Source organism: Oryx dammah, unplaced genomic scaffold, assembly GCF_014754425.2.
Source record: "Oryx dammah isolate SB20612 unplaced genomic scaffold, SCBI_Odam_1.1 HiC_scaffold_26, whole genome shotgun sequence".
NCBI classification, from domain to species: Eukaryota; Metazoa; Chordata; class Mammalia; order Artiodactyla; family Bovidae; genus Oryx; species Oryx dammah.
In genome coordinates, this window is record NW_024070210.1 from 21,545,826 (window position 1) to 21,567,456 (window position 21,631).

The following is a 21,631-nucleotide window of genomic DNA, read 5'->3' on the forward strand; positions in this document are numbered from 1 at the left end:
TACAGTCTGGTTCCCAAAAGGTGGCATCCTAGACGACAGCTCCAAGGCAGGGTGCCATTCCCCCCTCCCTGGAGCCCCAAAGCCACTGCTGCCAGTTCCCAATTAGGCCTGAAATAAACCCAGAGTTTGATTCTTCCCTAAGTTTCTCCTGCAAGACCTCCAGGCACTACCCTTACAACCAGGATTAATTCAAGCAAGTCTGTCTTCAAAAACCAGATAAATACTACAGCAACATGATAAACGGCCTGAACCACTTGAGTTTCAGAGGGGCTTTTTACAGAGTGGGTGGGAGGGCTCCTTCTTCACTCAAGAGTCTTAATTTGTGATTAGCTAACAGTAAGAGGGTCCCCTCCACAAGGCCTTTAAGGTCCTCCAAGTGTCTTCCTTTCACCAAGCCAACAGGAAACACTTTGATGCACTTCATGAGGCCTTCAGGCCGCCATAAATAAGGAAAAGAAAGCAGCCTGGGAGTCAGAGCAGACCTGTCTCGAGGTGCAGTGACTTGGCTGGTGGTAGTGCCACAGCAGGCCCACTGTTCAGATCCTGATGGGAAATTAAGCATAAAATGTGAATTCAACACCCATAGCAAGGATACACTCTAAGGAAAAATGGACTACAAGGCTCACCAGCCACCATCAAATGCAAATGGAAAAGGGTGTGTTCGAAACACAGGGTAACAGGATAAAAACTATCAAGCGCGAGACTCTGCACAAGTACGCACATGCTTTCTTCCAGTACACCGGGCCAACCTGGGCTGCTAAACTGCAGACACTGCAGCGCCTACACTGTTCACCAATGCTGGGTAAGGACTTCGTGACCCTACGAAGAAGGGAGCCAGGCAAATGCGGTAACGCCTGTTATGTAAAAAGAGAACTGAAAAGGGGAGGGTGAGAAGCGTACTGTACAAACCCAAGGTGAGAAGCCAGGGCAAAATCAGCTATGGCCCCACATGTGGGTTTGGTGACTAGAACCTCTCTCTCACTCTCTGAAAACAAGACTGGGCAGAAATCACTCAGGGTCTTTTTTTTTTTTCTTCTCAAAATGTGAATACACAGAAAAGGAAGCTCAAGACTGATTTCCCACCAAGTCTGGTTTCAGCTCACCCAGTCAGCCGCACAGACAGGCAGCTAGCTGAGGAGCAGATGCAAAGTCACCGGCAGCCCCAAAGGGGTGTGGAGGGAGAAGCTGAGAGGCCTTCCAGGACACAGGGAGGAGGCCTGGGAGGCTGCTGGCGTGGACTCAGCAGCAGGGCAGGTTGGCAGAGAAGGCTAGACTGAAGGAGCTGAGAAAACGGAGCCCACTACAAGGGCAATGTTCAGGAGTCCCCCCCAAGACAAGCCAGGAGGATGTGAAAGACAAGCAAGAGGAAACGCGCCCCTCCCTTCTGTCAATCTGGATGCCGTCCATCTGCCTTGGAGAGTGGAGAAAGGAAGTGGTCCTAAACCAGCCTCTTCCCTTCTCGGACAAACTGACCCTCAGTAACCCACACTGTCCAGGCCAGCGGTGTGTTTCACATCCACGGCCCTGGCCGGTGCTTCCCATTTGCCCACTGGTGAGACCTCTCTGGTTTGCAACAGGGGCCAACAGGCCACAAGAGCATTGGCATCACCATTTCTGCTGCTAACTCAGCACTTGGCCTTAAGACAGGACACCTGTCCTAAACTACACTCTGCGCCTCACATTCTGAAGCTTTCACGTGGGTATCACTCCTCTCCTCACTTCCAGGGTGACTGAGAGGATAACAGGCTAACAGGCAATAATTACTGAGCACTGACTAGGAGCCAGGCACCAGGCTAGCTGCTTTGCATGTCTCCTCCAAACCCCTGTATGTAGTAGATATTGACTTTAACTCCATTTTCAGTTGACAAACTGGGGCTTAACAAAGAGACTCACCCGAAGTACATAAGCCAGACAGAAAACCTAACGCTACAAAAAGCAAGGGTCAACTACTAAACATCACTTCTTTCCCCAAATAAACTGCCACGAGTTAGCTTTTAATTGTCAGACACCATACAGAGTGTTTTAACTATCCCATTTTATTTGATTTTCATGACAATCCTAGGAGGGGTTACTTTTCAACATAATTTAAATAATTTAAGTTATGCATGCCAATAGTGAAAATTCAAATGAAACAAAAAAGCAAGTTTAATAAGTTATAGTTAAAAAAAAAAGTTATAGTTAAACCACTGTAAAGCAATTATCCTCCAATTTTTTAAAAATAAAACAAAAAGAAGTTCTAGTTTCCTGTTACCCTTTATCACCCCAGAACTCCCCATCTGAGGTAATTATTAATATTCTGGTGGCTACCCCTCGAGAGACAGGTAGTGGTAACACTCTCACCTCCACTTCACAAGTGATAAAACTCCGCATCTGAGAGGTTAAACCCGCTCAAGGTCATGAAGCTGGGACGTGGCTGAGCAGGGCCAGTATGAGTGCAAGGCCTGCTCCGACGCCTCCCACTCATACCCACTCCCCTGAACAATCATCCATTTTCATTTGCCATAGGAAAGGGGGAAACTCTGCCTGGCCCGCAGCCAGTCTCACTCCTCCACTTTCCTGACCAAATGGAAAAACAGCCAGAGCAGTCTGAGCACACCCCGCCCCAAAAACGTTAGTGCTGCTTCGTGTTTTTCAAATCTAAGCTGTCCTGGGCGAGGCAGGACCTTCCCCCCAGCCCGCTCACTGTCCACACAGGCTCCTCTTCTGCCTCTGAAAGGGAGAGAGGCAGGACAACAGGGAAGAGAAGAGGAGGTCAGGCCAGGCCTGCAGGAGACCCTGGATCCCCATGTCAGCAAGAAAGGACATTCTCCAGGACCCCCTAGGAGTGGGAGGCATCTCAGGGGAGCTCTGGACCCACAGCTGGGTGTCCCAGTTGATGTCCCAGTCAGAACACACCTGCAGAAAGACAGAATAGGACTCCAACAATGCTGATACAGGACAGAACTGCAGAGCCCTCAAGATCCCCACACAGAGTCCTAGGAACTTGGAATTTCTGCTCTGGCTCACCCCTAAATGGACCTTCTATTAACCCCAAAACTGCACAGGTTTCTAAATACCAGGATGTTGCCCCTGTGGCCTCCCTGCTCCTCTGAAAAAATAAAAGTGAGATCTTCTCAGACTATATAGCAATGCTTTTTCCTTAGTTAGGAGATGCAATGTGCCCTTTTGAATTACACGTACTTTCACATCTCTGTCCCACTGATACACAAAAACATACTGACATACTGATCTCGAGAGCACCCACGCCGACACAGGGGTAGGGACGAGCAAAGGGTTTGCTACACTGCTTTTCATGCACAAGTTAAAATTTACCAAGTCTGCAATTCCAGGAGTTTTCTTGTTTCCCAGCAGGATACCAATGTTTGATTCAGCCTCAGCCCCAGCTGACTCAGAGCCCGTATTTACCAGCACAGTGAATTCTAAATGCCCACTGGTCATCAAAGGCCTTGGCTGTCCCATTTGTAAAATGGGACTGAAATCTTCCTCACAGTAATTATCTGATTCCTTATGTAAAGTACTTTGTAAAATAAACAGATCTTTATTGCTATTAATATGAACATTCAACCTGCCTAAGTAAATGAGGAAGAAACCAACCCTTCTCTCCTCTAGGGGTTTGAAATCCATGAGAGGAAAAGACTAACCAAAATACTGACGAACGATTCAAAACCTCTGTTATACTGTGCTGCAAAGAATCCCTGTGGGGAGATGATTATGTGGGAAAGAGCATTCAATACTTGTTCAATTAATAAATGAGTTCCGATGCACTGCTTGAAAAATGTCTACTTGTTACCATCCACAGGAAGTTTTACCAATACCAAAGGCTGTGAAATCTGTTCATACACTGTCTCACAATACATCCCAAGAAAAGCAGTCAGCATTTGCAGAGAGCAGCCGTTCTTTCAAAGACGTGATTTTTCAAGCCACACACAGATCTTCAAAGCAGATGACCCACACAATTCTATTTTACAATTCCAGGAGCAAAAGTACCAACCCAGAAGAGCTCAGGTTTCCCTGGTGGCTCAGTGGTAAAGAATCCTCCTGCAATGCAGGAGACACAGGTTCGATCCCTGAGTTGGGAAGATGCCCTGGGGGAGAAAATGATAACCCACTCCAGTATTCTTGCCTGGAGAATCCCATGGACAGAGGAGCCTGGCGGACTACAATCCACAAGGTCACTAAGAGGTGGACATAACCGAGCACGCACCCAGAAGAGCTCGGTTCGGGAGGACAAACAGCAAACAAGCCATCTTATGTTAACTACTTCCTTGCCTGCAGCCAGATTTACAGCGGATGTCCTGTATCTGTAAAAAAAGGCCAAACAAGTAGATGGCACATGTATAAACTGGATTAAGGGTGTGACTGATACCTCTTGAGGCTTTTAAAAGAATGACAGTTTTCCAGAAACAAAGACCTGCACCTGAAAATTAGAAGGGGTGACTCTCTGGTCTAGGATCAGAATTCATAAGGGGTCCTGTAACCTGTTTTTGACTGGCCTCACTGAAACATTCTGGACAACAACCAATATCCTCTCTTTCCTTCCCTCCCTCCCTCCACCTCCATGGTTCCTGAGCTCCACCAGCCAGAATGAACTTGATGAACATTAACAGCTTCTTATCACCCGGTTTATATTTGTTTTCCACTCAAGCCAGGCCTCCCTCAAAATGTTTCTTTTTAGAATTTCATCAGTAATGCCACTGTTACATTCCTTGTCATCAAGACTCACGGCCTCAAAGTCACCTTGCCCTCTCACCCTTTTGACTTTAATCCTCTACATCTGGTCAATTCTTAACCAGTTAATCCAGGAGCTGAGTATAAAGAAGTGGACAAGCACTGACCTTGGGGAACTTACAATCTTAGCCAAGAACCTGAGCCTACACAAGAACTGTGCTTATTGGGACCCTTATCTGTGCCAGTAGTGTGCTAGGGCCTTTACCATCCCTGGCAGGTTATAAAGCCAGATATAACAGGAAGTGAAAGTGAAAGTCACTCAGTCGCGACCAACTCTTTTCAACCCCACAGACTGTAGTCCATGTAATTCTCCAGGCCAGAATACTAGAGTGGGTAGCCTTTCCCTTCTCCAGGGGATCTTCCCAACCCAGGAATTGAACCAGGGTCTCCTGCATTGCAGGTGGATTCTTTACCAGCTGAGCAACCAGGAAAGCCCCATAACAGGAAGAGATACTGCAAATTAACATTATTTAAAATTGAGACTTAAAGGAAATGGAGAATAAAAGATTCCCTAAGGAATTGACACCGCTGATCCTACTCCCCTCCCAATTTCTCACTGTTAAACTCACACAGGCTTTTCTCTCTAAACTAAAAGAAAGGGGGCAGAAAACATTCACACATTAAAAACTGATTGGGACCTCCTGGCAGCCCAGTGGTTAAGATTTCATACTTCCATTTCAAGAGGCACAGGTTTGATACCTGGTCAGGGAACTAAGATCCCACAGACTGTGCAGCACTCAAGTAAAGCCAGAAAATAGGAGTCCAGACTTCAAACTCCTAGATCGAGCTTGCTCTACAGAGAAAGGCAATTTGCTCTCTTGCTAGGGAGGCCAGGTAGAATTCTCCAAGAGAATGTTTCAAGCCTTCCTCCTTTCCAAGGTGATTGTGGGTTTGGAGCACAAATGTCCCTGAAAAAGCCAGAGCCGCTCCTTTTGAGTAGCCAAGCTGAACGCCTGCTTTACACAACAGATTCCTCCAGCACTGCTGTCATAGTAAATAACCCATGGGTATTCCCCTGGACTGTTAACCTCATGAGGGCAAGTGCTGTGTCCATTTTGTTCAATGCCTGAACAACCACAGGCATTCACTAAGTACCTGCCACACAAATGACCTGACTTCCTTCCTTACTCTTGGTTTCTGTAGCAACCCTCTGCCCACCTCCCACCAGTCTGACATCACAGCCCAACCAGATTTTCAGCTCACAAATGATTAGGACTTGAGGGCGCACGTAAAGGGGAAACTAAGATGGACCAATGAAATCTTATGAAACCCAGAGCTTGTTTTTCTTGCCATCCTGCTGTGTAACAAGCAAAATCCCCCACAGGACCGAAACGAGGAGGTAGACGGCCTTCCCATGGCACAGTTTCTACCTGGGGGTGGATGAGAATCAAGGATTGATAAAAGTGTGGACCAGCCAACACACCATGTGTTAACCCTCTAGAAATGCCTTGAGCATTCCAACTGAAAGAACAGCACCTACTGAACATAAAATTGCTCACTGGCTATCTGGAGAAAGAGAGTATATGTAGCAACTCAGCCCAAGAAGTCTGTTTCCTTCCTTGCTGCCTAAAGACAGTTAGAGACCTTGTTCGCACTGCATGTGGACGAGTGGCTGACCCACATAAATAAACCTGAGGAAACCAGAGCCAGGCTGCAAGGGGTTTCAGTCTGGGAAGGAAAGGCAGTCAGCTCGCCCAGACAGCATGTTCTCAAATACTCGGCAGTCCGCATACATCCAGGATGCCACCAGTACCTGCCACCGTCTCACCTGGGTGAGACAGACCACAAGGGGAAAATGACTCAGAGAACACATCCCGTCGGCCTGGAGTCAGAGTGTTTTTTAAATTGTAAGGAAGCACAGTACAGAGATAGAAGAGTTAAACAGGCCAGGCTAAACACAACAACTCCCATTTTAAGAACAGTTCTTCTTCCGAAGAACTGAATTTAGAGGCTCATTCTCTTTTGTAATTTCACTATTAAAGACTCAAAAGCCACAATCACAGAGGGATATGAGTTTGTTCCTAATGATATGAACCACACACCCTTTTGGGCTCCAGCCCTCTTTCCTGGAAGAGGCCCAGGGAAAAGAAGTTGATCACACTGGGACAGAAAATGCACCAGACTAGGAATCTGAAGCCCTGGCTTCTGCCCTGGCCCCGTCACCAATCAAGGAAATGAGCTCTGAGCAACCATATCCCATTTTTCTCTCTAAAGTGAGGTGGTGAAATGAGACCATCCTCAAGTCCCATCCTTCCAACTCCGGCATTTCATGAGTTCTCTCTGGTCACATGCCTGGCGTGCTGTCCAAGTAACATCTGGATACTGTCTCCTCACTCTTTTGAGACTCCTAGTACTTAGGAACAGAATTTAAATTAACAGGTAGTGAAAGTGAAAGTGTTAGTTGCTCAATGACTCTATGGATTGTAGCCCATCAGGCTCCTCTGTCCATGGGATTTCTCGGGCAAGAATACTGGAGTAGGTTGCCATTCCCTTCTCCAGGGGATCTTCCCAAACCAGGGATCTAACCTAGGTCCCCCACATTGCAGGCAGATTCTTTACCATCTGAGCCACAAGGGAAGCCATTAACAGGTAAAGCCTACTCCAAATCCAAAACTTTCGGCAGTGAACAGTGGCTGTGAAGTTATGGCTGCACTCATACACATTTACACACATACACACACACATACACGAACTTTCTGGAAGAACTGGTCCTGGGACTTAGCTACAGGTACAGGAACCTGAAACAGGTACAAGGGAAAATAACTCAACTTCCTACTTTTTGTCTGGCTTGTGGACAAAGAGCATGTGCCCTGTGTCCCACATATTTCTGAGGTAGAACTATCTGGACTCTGATCCTCAGGTGGCCTATACATGCACACTTTCAAGAGATTCTGGTAGGAATCTAGGAGCAGGAGAAGCAAGACCAGCTACTGGTCACAAATGCTAGGAGTTCCAATTAGGACAAGGGCGAAAGTAGGTATGGCACTATTTCAGTACTGAGGCTGCTATGATGCAAAGCCACCCAGGGGCAGATTCTGTAGAGGAAATGACACTCCCAGCAGCACCATCTGTTCCTCTTTGTGTCTGCCACGATCTATATTTTAAACCTTGGGTACAACTAAGGTCTGCCTGTAAAGCTGTTCTAAAGAATATTTTTTCTAGACTTGTGTTTACATAGACTCTCACCCTCCCCCATCACTGACTGGCTTTCTCTTCAGTAGGCATGCCACTCCCCAGCCCAGCAGCAGCCTCAAGCAGGTGCATAGAACCCTTGCATGCAATTTTTCATACAGAGAGGAAAAACTTTTGAGAACTATAAACTACATTGATAAGGAAGGCTCTGTGGGGTTCATGGTAACTCTCTCTCCAAGACATGATGATGCGATTTACAACTAGGAGGCTTCATGCTAAACCACCCCCTCCCACTCCCCCCCTTCTTTTTAAAGTAGCAGTACACGTGCACTGAATTTAAGCACTATTGCAACTATTAGCTCTCACTACTGTTCATAAAGTTCTGCACCAAAGATCTGGAAACAATGCTACTGGAGAGTTCAAACTTCTTAAATATATGATATAGACAGAGAGATAGGGCACCTCTTCTTAAATTCAGGGCAATACCTTCAACATCTTTCGGCAAGAGATCTCACTATACTGTTCTTACCCAAACAAACAACATAACCAAGTAGAACATTAAATCCAAAATAAAAATACAGATGCAGCTTTAAAAATAATTCCCTGAGAAATGAAAAAATCTATGCCTACACAAAAACCATGAGTTCATAGCACCACTATTCATAATCACCAAAACACAGAACCAACCCAAATGTTTGTCCGCTGATGAATGGATAAACAAAATATGGTATATCTATACAACAGATTATTCAGCAACAAAGCAGAATGAAGTAGTGACATATGTTACAACATGGATAAGCCTCAGCAACATTATGCTAAATTAAAGAAAGCAATCATTAAAGACTGCATAATATATGATTCTATTCAAATGAAATGTCCTAATACGTAAACTATAGACAGAGCGTAGACTAGTGGTACCCCTGAACTAGAGGAATTGTAGAGAAATAGGGAGTGATTACTAATGAAGTTGCTTTGGGAGGTGATGAAAATGTTCTAAGATTAGATTAGATTATAGTGATCACTTGGTTGTGATTGTTGTGAAGTCATTCAGTCGTGTCCGACTCTGCAACCCCATAGACTGTAGCCTACCAGGCTCCTCTGTCCATGGGATTTTCCAGGCAAGAGTACTGGAATGGATTGCCATTTCCTTCTCCAATGGTGATCCATGGACAATGCTAAATATAGTATAATCCATTGCTTGTACATTTGAAATGGATGATCTTTAATATATATAAATTATGTCTCAAGTTGTTTTTAAAAAACGTCATGACAAAATAAAATCACCCTCCAAAAAAAATCTCCTTGAGCCAACTTAGAAATAATCTCAATGTATAAAATGAATGAAAAAAAAAAATGAAGTTGCTCAGTCGTGTCCAACTCTTTGCAACCCCATGGACTGTAGCCTACCAGGCTCCTCTGTCCATGGAATTTTCCAGGCAAAAGTACTGGAGTGGGTTGCCATTTCCTTCTCCAGGGGATCTTCCTGACCCAGGGATCAAACCCAGGTCTCTCGCATTGTAGGCAGACACTTAACCATCTGAGCCACCAGGGAAGCAGATGTATAAGAAAGGGTATTTAAATCACAGCTGATCTAGTTAACGGAATTTTATAAAGCCACTAAAGCTAATTATAAAAGTTATGTGTCATTACAAGAAAATGTTTATGCTGTAATGTTAGATAAAAAGAAATAGAAAATTGAATGTACAGGACTACCACAGAATAAATACATGAACATGATGTCTGTGTTAGGATGGTAGAATCACAGTGGTTCCCCTCCTCTATTTTCCAAGTTTTCTGTAATCTTGTCCCAGCATATTAACAATTAAAAAAAAAAACAACCTCAGTCTGCCCCCACCCCAGTTTGTCTTGACTACAACTTAAAATGCAAAATAAGCAAAACCACCTTGTTCTCTTTTTCAAGTTCTCTTTTTTAAACACCCATCAACTAAGTTTACTGAGATCAACTAAGAATAACCCAAAGAAGGAAGAAAGGGATGAACACTCCTTCTTTCCCATTCCCAGAAGCAAGTTTCATGGGCCTCAGTTCAGTTCAGTGGCTCAGTTGTGTCTAACTCTTTGCGACCCCATGAATCACAGCATGCCAAGCTTCCCTGTCGATCACCAACTCCCGGAGCTTATTCAAACTCATGTCCATTGACTCAGTGATGCCATCCAACCATCTCATCCTCTGTTGTCCCCTTCTCCTCTTGCCTTCAATCTTTCCCAGCATCAGGGTCTTTTCCAATGAGTCAGTTCTTCGCATCATTAGCCTAGTCTAGCCAAAATTTCAGCAAGGAGAGTCTACACATAGGGCAATTTACACTCTCTTCTTCAACTTCTGTGAATGAAGGCAAGTCACTGCTGGCGGGAGGCTGGATTTGGAAAGATTAGACTATCCCCTTAAAAACGGACAGAAAGAATGCTTTAGCAGCACATATACTAAAACTGAAATGATACAGAGAAGATTAGCATGGCCCCTGCACAAGGATGACACGCAAATTCGTGAAGTGTTTCATTAAAAAAAAAAAAAAAAAGACAGAAACGGGAAACTGGGGAAAAAACCCCTATCTGTGTCTCTTTGCTGAGGTTCTGTGTTCAATCACCAACTATAGGAGGAATGAATCCTGAGTCATCAAATTTTTCACCACAGAAGATCCTCTTGAGTAATAAGGAACTGACAGTCACCACCTCTGCGTCTACAAATCCAGGCTAACTTTCATCAGGAATCCCAGGCTAACTTTCCCCAGATTAAGCAATGAGGCTCTGCCAAAAATAATAATAATAATAATACTTGTATATGTGTCGGGGGGGGTACACTTAAGGGCACACTGCTATCAGGTAATTTTATAAGGGTCCACTAACACTGGCGACACTAACAGGGAACTACATCTGTTTCTGCTTGAGAAACATGCTTCAATAATATCCTGTTTCTGGAGGACTGCATGAATTCTTGGCACGCAGCTTCTGATGTTTCAAGGGTGGCTATTTTCCTCTTTTGAGATGGAAAGAGTCAGGGAGGCAGAATACATCACAGGCAACAACAGAGGCTGTGACACCCACTTAGTTTTCACCATGGCCGCAGCATCTCCTGCTCCCGCTGTTCCAGCACCTTCACAGGGACTCGGCCGTCCCCCAGCCCTGATGGCAGCACAGGTGGCCGTCCACGGCTGCAGCGACCCAGCTAAGCACCACTGCAGGGCCTACCAAAGGAGTGGAGACTTCCGCACTCAGGCATCAACCAGAAGATGAGAGAGCAAACAGAGGAATCCTACTGGTTTCTAGGCCCAGGAACTAAGAGGGAAAGAAAAAGGTCAGCATCACAGACACAGGTGAGCACAAGAAAAGGGAAACATCCGTAGGTGCCCACAGGGTCTGCTGCTAAAACCTAGCCCTTGTCTGAGGTGCCTCTTTCCCCAGAACCTCTACTCTTTCAGATAAAGATTTTACGAAGAGAGACTGGAACTCACAGCCATCTAAGGGTACAACAGCTCCTGCCGTGAATCCTAGCCAGGGCAGGAGCGAACGTGTCTTGATGCTCAAGGATGGTCATCCCCATGCTGTCCTGAGACTGCTTCACTGGTCTCAGATCCACAGCTGTTAGCAGCTTCCAACACCCATCACATACCCCCCAGCCCCAGCCTCGAGTTGCATCCTTCATTCCAACCAATAAGGAAACAACACCAGCATATTACGGGCCTTATTTCTCACTGCTCTAGTTTCAAGTTTCCTGCAATGTGGCAATGTAACTTAAGAATATTAAGTTTTTAAAAACTCACTCCATTAAGTTAAGCCTCACCCCAGTCGGATATGTGGGTGGACCCTAGCCTGAAGCCATCTCGACCAGGAGAAAGAATCTCTATCAACATACAAGCATTTATCCCAATGCTTACTTACTCTTAACCCAAGAAGCAAATCTGCACTCAAGTCTGCACCACAGTAATATCTGCCTTCAAAGTTAAAAACAAAAAAGGCACTGGGCTTCTCCCTCTCCTTGTCCCTTCTCCTGTTTCTCCTTCTGCCTGAGGGAATACCCCCTAGACAAGACTTCCCTACTGTCCAGGCGGATGGAAGAGAGAAAAGGAATCCTGCTTGTCAGCTTTCACTAGGAGATCACATGTCAGTACAGGAGCTCAGTAAAGTGCTTCCTGCATGGCAATCACACAACTGGGCCTGGTGGGTCAGCAGACATTCAGGCCTCCAAGTGGGCACGTCAGGCCTGGACACAGGCATCATGTCCCTCTCCACAAATCACCCCTTGGTCAGTGAAGAACTAGAGAGGAAGATGAGGACATGTGCTCTCCGGCCTTTCTTCTTGGCCTGCAAGAGGCTCTGCTAAAGACATTCTCCCCAGTTCAACTGTTTTGGTACCGAAATGAGGAAGATTACATGACTCACGAATTTTTTCAAAGACACAGTACTATAATTCTCTGGGCCACAGACAGATACCAGCAGTTATCTGGTTATCAAAAAGCTAAGAATGTGGAAAAAGAGAACAAGAAAAGATTTAAAACATAAGGCAAATTTTTTTCCTGGAGGATGGAAACGCATAATGCTGAGTAGCAATAAACTTGAAATACGTTCTTACTTTTAAGAAGTCAGGTGAATAATTCCCTTTGGACGGTGCATACATGTATTACGGGGGGTAGAGGAGGGGAGCTATAGAGATTGCTGCCCTGGCCATCGCAAGGGAGGAAATCCCCTACGAAGAGACCATTACATGACGGCACAAGTTCAACCACATGATGGAAACCAGCCAGGAGACCAAAGTGCTGAGGGCTCATCGTCTGCCAGCCTGCATCTGTAACAGCTCATTTTACCTTTCTTCCTTTTGTTTCTATCTGCCCAAATTCTGACCTTTGAGCAGGCAAGCCTCAAGCAAATAAGCTGAACTTTGCCATCTGACAAAGGGTTTGCTCTGAGGGTTTAAGCACTGCAGGGTGGTGGTGGTGGCGGAGGGGGAGCCCTGGGATGTCTTACTCTGATCAGGGACCTGCCTCATCTAGCTGTAGGTGAGGTTTGGTTTCACAGAACACTTCTACTACAGTACCCAAAAAGCCACTCTGTGGACAAGGATTTCTATTTATCAGGCCTTGTACCAGTACTGTCCCCTATTAACACACTGGGCAGAACTTCCTTAAGGAGCAATGGCCACCAGTGAAAATTACCAACATAATCCAAAATGAGTTGATTTAAAAACTGTGAACTCTGTAAGGAATGGCTGGGTTCTGTCTTATTCACTGCAGTAACCCGAATACCTAGCACACCGTGCCTGGCATATATTCTATATCACAAATACTTCCGTGAAACTAAAGAAAAGAAAGAAAGTATGAACAAGCGAATGTTGTGCAAACATACCATCAATGTGGACCCCGGAGAAAGAGATAAGGATGCAAGTGATCTGAGAAATAGCCAGAGGAAGTACCTGCCACCAGAGGAGATTCTACGGGAACAGCAGCATCAGGCCTCCTTGCTGAACTTCCCTCGAAACAGCTATAAAGATTTGTTTTCGACGCTTCTTTTCTCTTGGGTCTCATGGTGCCCCAAACCACCTCCTTCTCCTGACCTCTCTTACGGGGTAACTTTTCCCACTTCAGCTGCCCCCACAGTCACAACCCTGTGGGAGGGTCAGACCGACACCAATATTTGGAGTTTCTAAAAACCAGAAATTAAAGAAAAAGTCTACATACACAAACAGGAAGTGGTTTCGGTGCGTCTCAGCCCGGATAATAATGAAGTTTTTGAGATTAAAGACCAGACGAGACGCGGGAGCTCCAGAAAGCTCCGGGGCTTGCACAACTGGGCTCCAAGGTTGTCCTGCGAAGTCCACCATCGCTAAGCTGACCCTGCCCCAGCTCGGGACCCGCCGCTTTCGTTGGCCCTGACGCGAAAACGGTTAACAAGTAATGAAGAAAAGCAAGCCTCTGCCTACCTCCTCTCCTGCGACCTGCAAAGTGCGGTCTCCACCCTGAAGTCCGGTCCGGAGCGCGACCCCGCACGGCCGGCGAGGCCCCTGGGCAGCGCGCCTCGGTCCCGGCCACCAAGCTCCCGGCCGTAAGCCTGCCGGTCGGTGCTCCTCCCGGCCTCGGCTCACAGCCCACCCCGAGAGCCCTCCCGGCCCACGCCAAGCACCGGGGCTCGCCGCCCGGGGAGTCGGGGTGACAGCCCGGGGCGCCGGGGCAGGAAGCGCGGACAGCAGCCGACTCGGGACGGCCGCCCGGGCTCCCCAAGCCGTCCCCCTCCTGCGCGGTGCGCGCCGGCCCGGCGCCCCTGACAGCCGGCCCGGTCGGGCGCTCCTGTGACACAATGCCCGGCCCCGCCGCCGCTTCCCCGGCCGCGGTGACAACTCACCGGGGGGACGGCGCGGCGACCTCCGGGAGGGGGGCGCTCGCAGCTTCCGCGGCGCTGGGATCCGCTCCGTCGCCCGCGCGCGCCCGCAGCCCTCTCGGCTCTAGGCGAGCCCCCGCGCGCGTGCCGTCGTCTGGCCGGCGCTGCGTGAGGAGGAGGCTGGTGGCAGGGGGACGAGGCTGTCGCCGGCTGAGGAGAATGGAACACCGCGGCGGCGGCGGCGGCGGCGGCAGCAGTGGCAGTGCTCGCGTCACTGGGCCAGCTGTACGGCGCGGGCGGGGGAGGCCGCGGAGGGGGGAGGGGAAGGGGCGGGCGAGGGGCGGGGCCGCGCGCGCGCACGTAACGAGCGCCGGCGTCGCGCCGCCGCGATCGTCCCGTTGGGGAAAAGGCCCGGCGGGTAGACTGCTGCCAGCGCGCACGCGCCGCCGGCCGGCCCGCACGCCCCGCGGCAGACGAGACCGAGGCAGAAAGGGAGTTCTTAAAGGGACCGTCACGCCGACTCCTGTAGAGTAAACGGGAGGAGGAGTTGCGGACTGACTGCGACGGCTTTGCGCTTAGCTTTTCCAGTTCTTCTGCTCTTATTGTTTGTATTATTATTTGTATTATTCGGCTATGATTTGGTTTTTTGGAGTACTGTTATTTGCAAAGGATCGGTTTGCTCTCCGGTCGACTAGGCGCTTTCTTTCCTGCTGCCTTAGCTTATGATTAGGAATCCCTCTTCAGGCCCGTCGCTAAGCTGTTGTTTTTGTTGTTGTTGCGAAGCCTACCAGCGTCAGATTGTCCCGGGGGTAGGGGTGTAAAAGGGTCCCTCGTTCAGCCATTCTGGTTCAAAAAGGCTACGACTGTAGTCTTTAAGCCGGTTAAAAATCTATTTTAACAGGCTTTCCTAAAAGGGATTCCTCGGCATTCTAAAAGCACGCAAGGGATCTCAAAGTTGAGAAAACTGAAGTTCAGCGCGAGGGCTGTCAAAGTCGGCCCTAGTACCTCGCCGCACTCCTGGCTTTATTTCCCAGCCTGAGCTTTGTCTCCCAGGGCTATTTTCCAACATACAGTATGCAAGCAGTTTGAGCACTTTATAGTTACAGCATCTCTCTCTATATGTAGTTGGTCCCCCTGCGGCCATAGGAGATAAGTCCTCTGCTTGTGTTTACAGGGCTTTATTGCTGTTTTAGTAGCTAAGTCGTGTCCCACTCTTGCACTGGAGCCCACCAGGCTGCTCTGTCCATGGGATTTCCCAGGCAAGAATACTGAAGTGGGTTGCCATTTCCTTCTCCAGGAGATCTTCCCAGCCCTGGAATGGAATCGCATCTCCTTTATCCGCAGGCAGATTCTTTATCACTGTGCCACCAGAGAATAACCCCTTAATGACAAAAAGTTTTGATTTTATATCTTTGCGCCCCAGGGTCTTGAACAATACTTGTCTCAGAGGTGCAAAATTAATGTTGAGGCCTTCCTACTTGATAGGCAGTGCCAAAGTCTGAGCTTGGACCCAGAGCCTCTGCTGCAGCTTAGGTCAGGCAGGCTCTCTCAGGGCCTCTCACCCAGCCCAATTCTACTAGCTTCTCTAGAAAAGTGCTGTGATTAACAAGTCAAATGAGGTAGTTCAGATAAAGCAAGCAGAAGAGCATACACATCTATCGCAAGGAAACCCTGGAGAAGGCAATGGCACCCCACTCCAGTACCCTTGCCTGGAAAATCCCATGGATGGAGGAGAATGGTAGGCTGCAGTCCATGGGGTCGTGAAGAGTCGGACACGACTGAGTGACTTCCCTTTCACTTTTCACTTTCACGCATTGGAGAAGGAAATGGCAACACACTCTAGTGTTTTTGCCTGGACAATCCCAGGGACTGGGGCCTGGTGAGCTGCCGTCTATGAGGTCGCACAGAGTCGGACACGACTGAAGCGACTTAGCAGCAGCAGGGAAACCCTCCCATTCCGGGCCCTGCATCACCACTGCTGCTTCCTTTTCCATAAGCCTGTCCTTGTTCTGCTGCCTTTCCTCCCTGAGTTCTGTTGAAGAGAAAACCCACAGGCCCAAAATGGCGTCACTTGTGCTAAAGCTCATGATTCCAAAGCTAGATTTAATACCAAGCCCAATTGCAGTTTCAATCTTTACCATAAATGTAATCTTAATGAGTTTGGAATTTTCTGGTCAGCACCAATGAGGAGCTGTCACATAATAACCTGTCACAGGGACCCTCTCTATTCCCCAAGAGAAAAAGAAACAATCTGCATAATAAAACCCTTGGCACTTCTTCCATCCCCACCACTTTCTTTTCTTTTACAATAGGTCCCTTGCCCCATCCTTTTTCCTATAAAAAACCTTCCATTTTGTACGGCCCCTCTGAGTGCCCTTGTAGTTGCTAGATGGGATTCTCCCTGATTCCTGAACCATTGAATAAAGTCAATTAAATCTTCAAAGTTATTGGGTTGAATTTTGTTTTTTAACATTTCCGAGGTCCTGACTCACTGCAGAAGGTGGACATCCTCCCTCCCTGCTCAATTTCCTCCTCTAACAAACTGGAAAATCCTTAAAGAGATGGGAATACTGGACTGCCTTACCTGCCTCCTGAGAAACCTGTTAGAAAAGGCAGAGAAACCAGAGATCAAATTGCCAACATCTGTTGAATCATGGAAAAAGCAAGAGAGTTCTAGAAAAACATCTACTTCTGCTTCATTGACTATGCCAAAGCCTTTGACTGTGTGGACCACAACAAACTGTAGAAAATTCTTAAAAAGATGGAAGTACCAGACCACCTGACCTGCCTTTTGAGAAATCTGTGTTCAGGTCAGGAAGCAACAGTTAGAACTGGACATGGAACAACAGACTGGTTCCAAACAAGGAAAGGAGTACATCAAGGCTGTATATTGTCACCCTGCTTATTTAACTTCTATGCAGAGTACATCATGAGAAACGCTGGGCTGGAGGAAGCACAAGCTGGAATCAAGATTGCCAGGAGAAATATCAATAACCTCAGATATGCAGATGACATCACCAAGCGAAGAAGAACTAAAGACCCTCTTGATGAAAGTGAAAGAGGAGAGTGAAAAGTGTGGCTTAAAACTCAACATTCAGAAAACTAAGATCATGGCATCCGGTCCCATCACTTCATGGCAAATAAATGGGGAAACAGTGGAAACAGTGACAGACTTTATTTTGGGGGGCTCCAAAATCACTGCAGATGGTGACTGCAGCCGTGAAATGAAAGCTCCTTGCTCCTTGGAAGAAAAGTTATGACCAACCTAGACAGCATATTAAAAAGCAGAGGCATTACTTTGCCAACAAAGATCCGCCTAGTCAAAGCTATGGTTTTTCTAGTAGCTGGGTATGGATGTGAGAGTTGGACTATAAAGAAAGCTGCTTCTACTGTTTCAGTCGTGTCCAACTTTTCGTGACCCCATGGACTGCAGCCCACCAGGCTCCTCCGTCCATGGGATTTTCCAGGCAAGGGTACTGGAGTGGGGTGCCATTGCCTTCTCCAAATAATGGCATTTACACTACACTAAAACAAAAGTTTTAAACTAACACACACTCAAAACATATCGCTTCCTAATTTTACTACATTGTACTCTTATCTATGCTTTCACATTTATTTACGTTTATTAGGCATGTATATTGGGAATACTGTTTCATATTATGCTATTTGGGCTTCCCCAATGGCTCTGCAGGTAAAGAATCGGCAATGCAGGAGCTGCAGCAGTCAGGGGTTCGACCTCTGGGTCAGTAAGGTCCCCTGGAGGAGGAAATGGCAACCTACTCCAGTATTCTTGCCTGGAGAATCCCATGGACAGAGAAGCCTGGCGGGCTACAGTCCATGGGGTCGCGAAGAGTCAGACACGACTGAGCACGTATGCACGATGACGGCTATACTATTTAGCATCTCTTCCCAATTCCAGGTTCAGTGACATCTCATTAGTAACTGAAATCAGACAGAGTGAAAGTATTTACATCACAGAAATTAGTAAACACTACAAATTACTCCCCCCCACCTCCCAAAACAAGTTGGTAAACATTTACCAGCATGTGTGTGTCTATAGAAGTCACCATGTAGGAACAGTGAACCCAGCAGAGATGGCCCAGGGGTGGATACACTCCCCATTAAAGCCAGTGAGTGAATGAGGACAGAGAACCCCTAAGAGACAGCCAGACCCTAGAGAGTCTCCATTTTACAGGGAAGGTTGGGTGAAAAAGATTTGATGCCCCCAAAGCGTGTTGGTTCCATTGCCTTCTCTGAGGTGCACTAAGAAGATTTTGTTTAAATTCCCCTGGCAGAGTTGGATCCCCAGTTACCAAGGAAGAAGGGACAGGAACTTGAAAGGAAGGTTGAATGGAAGAGGGGTGGCCAGTCCCTGTCCCTTGTGAATGCCTGACCTCTAGTGGTAGAAGTGAGAATGCAGGTCTCTGCCCTTCAGTCTTTATTTATTTATTATTGATTTAATTTTGGTGGGGAGTGCTCTTGCTGGAAAATCCCATGAACGGAGGAGCCTGGTGGGCTGCAGTCCATGGGGTCGCTAAGAGTCGGACACAACTGAGCGACTTCACTTTCACTTTTCACTTTCATGCATTGGAGAAGGCAATGGCAACCCACTCGTGTTCTTGACTGGACAATCCCAGGGACGGGGGAGCCTGGTGGGCTGCCATCTATGGGGCCGCACGGAGTCGGACACGACTGAAGCGACTTAGCAGCAGCAGCAGCAGTAGCATGCAGCATCTTGTTTCCCCAGAAGGGATCAAACCCATGCCCCCTGCATTGGGAGCACAAAGTCCTAACCACTGGACTGCCAGGGAAGTCCCGGCCCTTTAGTCTTATGGCAAGATTCTCAAAACTCCCTCCTCAGAGCTCAGCCACAGCACTCCCTAGCAGGAAGCACACAACAGCAGGGACAGTCTTTGTGGGGCAGAAAATGGACCATGGACAGAGCCTCTGCTTCAAACCAGAGTCTCAACTGTTCCCTCAAACCTATACCTCCTTTGGATAGGATTTTGTAACCCTCTCTTACTGCTAATACTTTGGCCACCTGATGCAAAGAGCCAACTCACTGGAAAAGACCCTGATGCTGGGAAAGACTGAAGGCAGGAAAAAGGGGTGACAGAGGATGAGATGGCTGGATGGCATCACCAACACAATGTACATGAATTTGAGCAAACCCCGGGAGACAGTGAAGGGCAGGGAAGCCTGTCGTGCTGCAGTCCATGGTGTCGCAGAGTCAGACAAGACTTAATGACTGAACAACAACAACTTCCTACTATGAGATGAAAATCACAGATACCATAAACTGCCTACACACATATTTGCAGAAATTAAATGCATACATATGTTACCAAAAGACAGGTATCAAAAGAATATTCACAGCATCATTATTTGCAATAGCGCAAAACTGGAAACAACTCAAAAGTCCACCTACAGCAGAAGGGATAGATCCGTGTGGAATGTCCATCAGTGGAATACTACACAGTGACAAGAATGAACAGACTTTCAGTTCACACAACCATGTGGCTGAATCTCACAATTTTAAAAGAAGCCAGACACTAAAGAAGCATATACTACAGGATTTCATTTATATAAAGTTCAAAGATATATAGGCAAAATGAATGTAAGTTGTTAGAAGTCAGGATGGTAGCTGGTTACCTTTAGGGTGCACTGTGACTAGAAGGGACTTACGGGGTGCTAAGAACATTCTGTTTCTTGATATGAGTCCTGGTTACACAAGTGTTCATTTTGCAAAAGCTCACAAGGTGTATACTTATGATTCATTCACTTCTTTGAAGTTCATAGGTATTCAAAACAAAGATTACTAATAGAAAAAAATCAATCAATCCAATGCTTGCATCTAGAATCATCATAACTTTGATAACTATAAACACAGATGGATGTAGGTATATGGGTTTAGAGACCCAAATGCCTTGAGCAATGTTGCTGCCTGTTGATTTTTATGAAATGGTGAGCTCTTTTCACCAGTTAGTAAAAATAAAACTCTTCCTTCATTTATGTGATCGTTGTATTTCTGATGGTTATAAACAGAGGCTTTTTTTTTCTGCATAAGCATCCAATGGAGCATACAAGAAACTGCAGTTTCTTACGATGCAAGGCTGCTCTGTCCGTTGCTGACCTACTAGCATCCCCTCACCCACCCTGCCAACTGTGAAATGGGTGTGAGGACAGTATCTACCTTGTAAGACTGTTGTAAAGATTAAATAAGTTCCTTTCAATAAAATGCCTGGAAGAGAGTCTGGCACACAGTGAGCACAAAATAAGTGCTTAATATTACTCTTATCATTCTGACTCGCTGTTCAGTCCCTCAGTCGTGTCCGACTCTTTGCGACCCCGTGGACTAAAGCACACCAGGCTTCCCTGTCCTCCACCATCTCCCAGAGCTTGCTTAAACTCATGTCTATTGAGTTGGTGATACCATCCAACCATCTCATCCTCTGTTGCCCCCTTCTCCTCCTACCTTCTATCTTTCCCTGCATCAGGATGTTTTCCAATAAATCAGTTCTTTGCATCAGGAGGCCAAAGTATTGGAGTTTCAGCTTCAGCATCAGTCCTTCCAATGAATATTCAGGACTGATTTCCTTTAGGATGGACTGGTTTGATCTCCTTGTAGTCCAAGGGACTCTCAAGAGTCTTCTCCAACACCACAGTTTGAAAGCATCATTTCTTTGGCGCTCAGCTTTCTTTATGGTTCAGTTCTCTCATCCATACATCCGTCCATATCATTCTGACTACCCCCACCCATTAAATGCCAATGGTACTGTTAATCCTTATAACAACCAAAAATAACCTCACAGTTGTCCAAACAACTCCTAGGAGGTGACACTGCCCATAATGAACCATGGTTTTAAACCCACCAGATGACCACGGCTTACAAGAAGTAGCAGCAGCATTCATTCATCCGTTGGTTTACTCACCAACCATATGTTAAGGACAACTTGTTTCAGGCCTCACCCTCAAGTTGCTACCAGACTGAGTGGGAAAACAAAGATGTCCACAGATAGTGACCACACAAGATAGCAAGTGTTTGCATAGACTAGCAAATTGCCTATCAGCGATGCTAGCCTCCTGTACAGGAGTGTGGTCAGCCTTTGGTTTGTTTTAATTTTTTAATTTAGTTACTAATGTTTGAAAAGGAGATTTCACATAAAAAGCAAGACTTTCTGCTTCTCTTTTAAAATCCAAAGCTTTGTGCACACTGGGCCTGCATTTGTGTATCTGGTTGAGAGGTCTGCATGTGCCCCAGTCTCCACCTGGCCTTTATTTACTTTCCCTGTCTCGAGGACCCTGGAGCTTGGGGCCACTGTCATAGATCTGTCTGCTGGTAGCTATGGGAACTCCAAGGAAAATGAAAACTCTCCAGGATAAGCAGGTGAGTGAGCCTTGAATGCTCGTTGCAGGCATACTTGGTCATGTCTGACTCTTTGTGACC

General features: G+C 46.8%; 1 protein-coding gene and 1 non-coding gene across 3 annotated transcripts in view; one reads left to right on the plus strand and one right to left on the minus strand.

The window, feature by feature from the left end:
* SUSD6 (sushi domain containing 6) overlaps positions 1 to 14,441 on the minus strand; it is a 98,361-nt gene extending 83,920 nt beyond the window's left edge. For both annotated transcript variants that reach the window (XM_040226203.1, XM_040226201.1), the window contains exon 1: positions 14,209 to 14,441. The gene's annotated coding sequence lies outside the window, so the exon portion shown is untranslated. The remainder of the gene's footprint in view (positions 1 to 14,208) is intronic.
* On the plus strand, positions 10,280 to 10,382 carry LOC120853820. The gene has a single exon (XR_005718872.1). It is a non-coding gene; the product is annotated as a U6 spliceosomal RNA (small nuclear RNA).
* Positions 14,442 to 21,631: the final 7,190 nt, after the last annotated feature.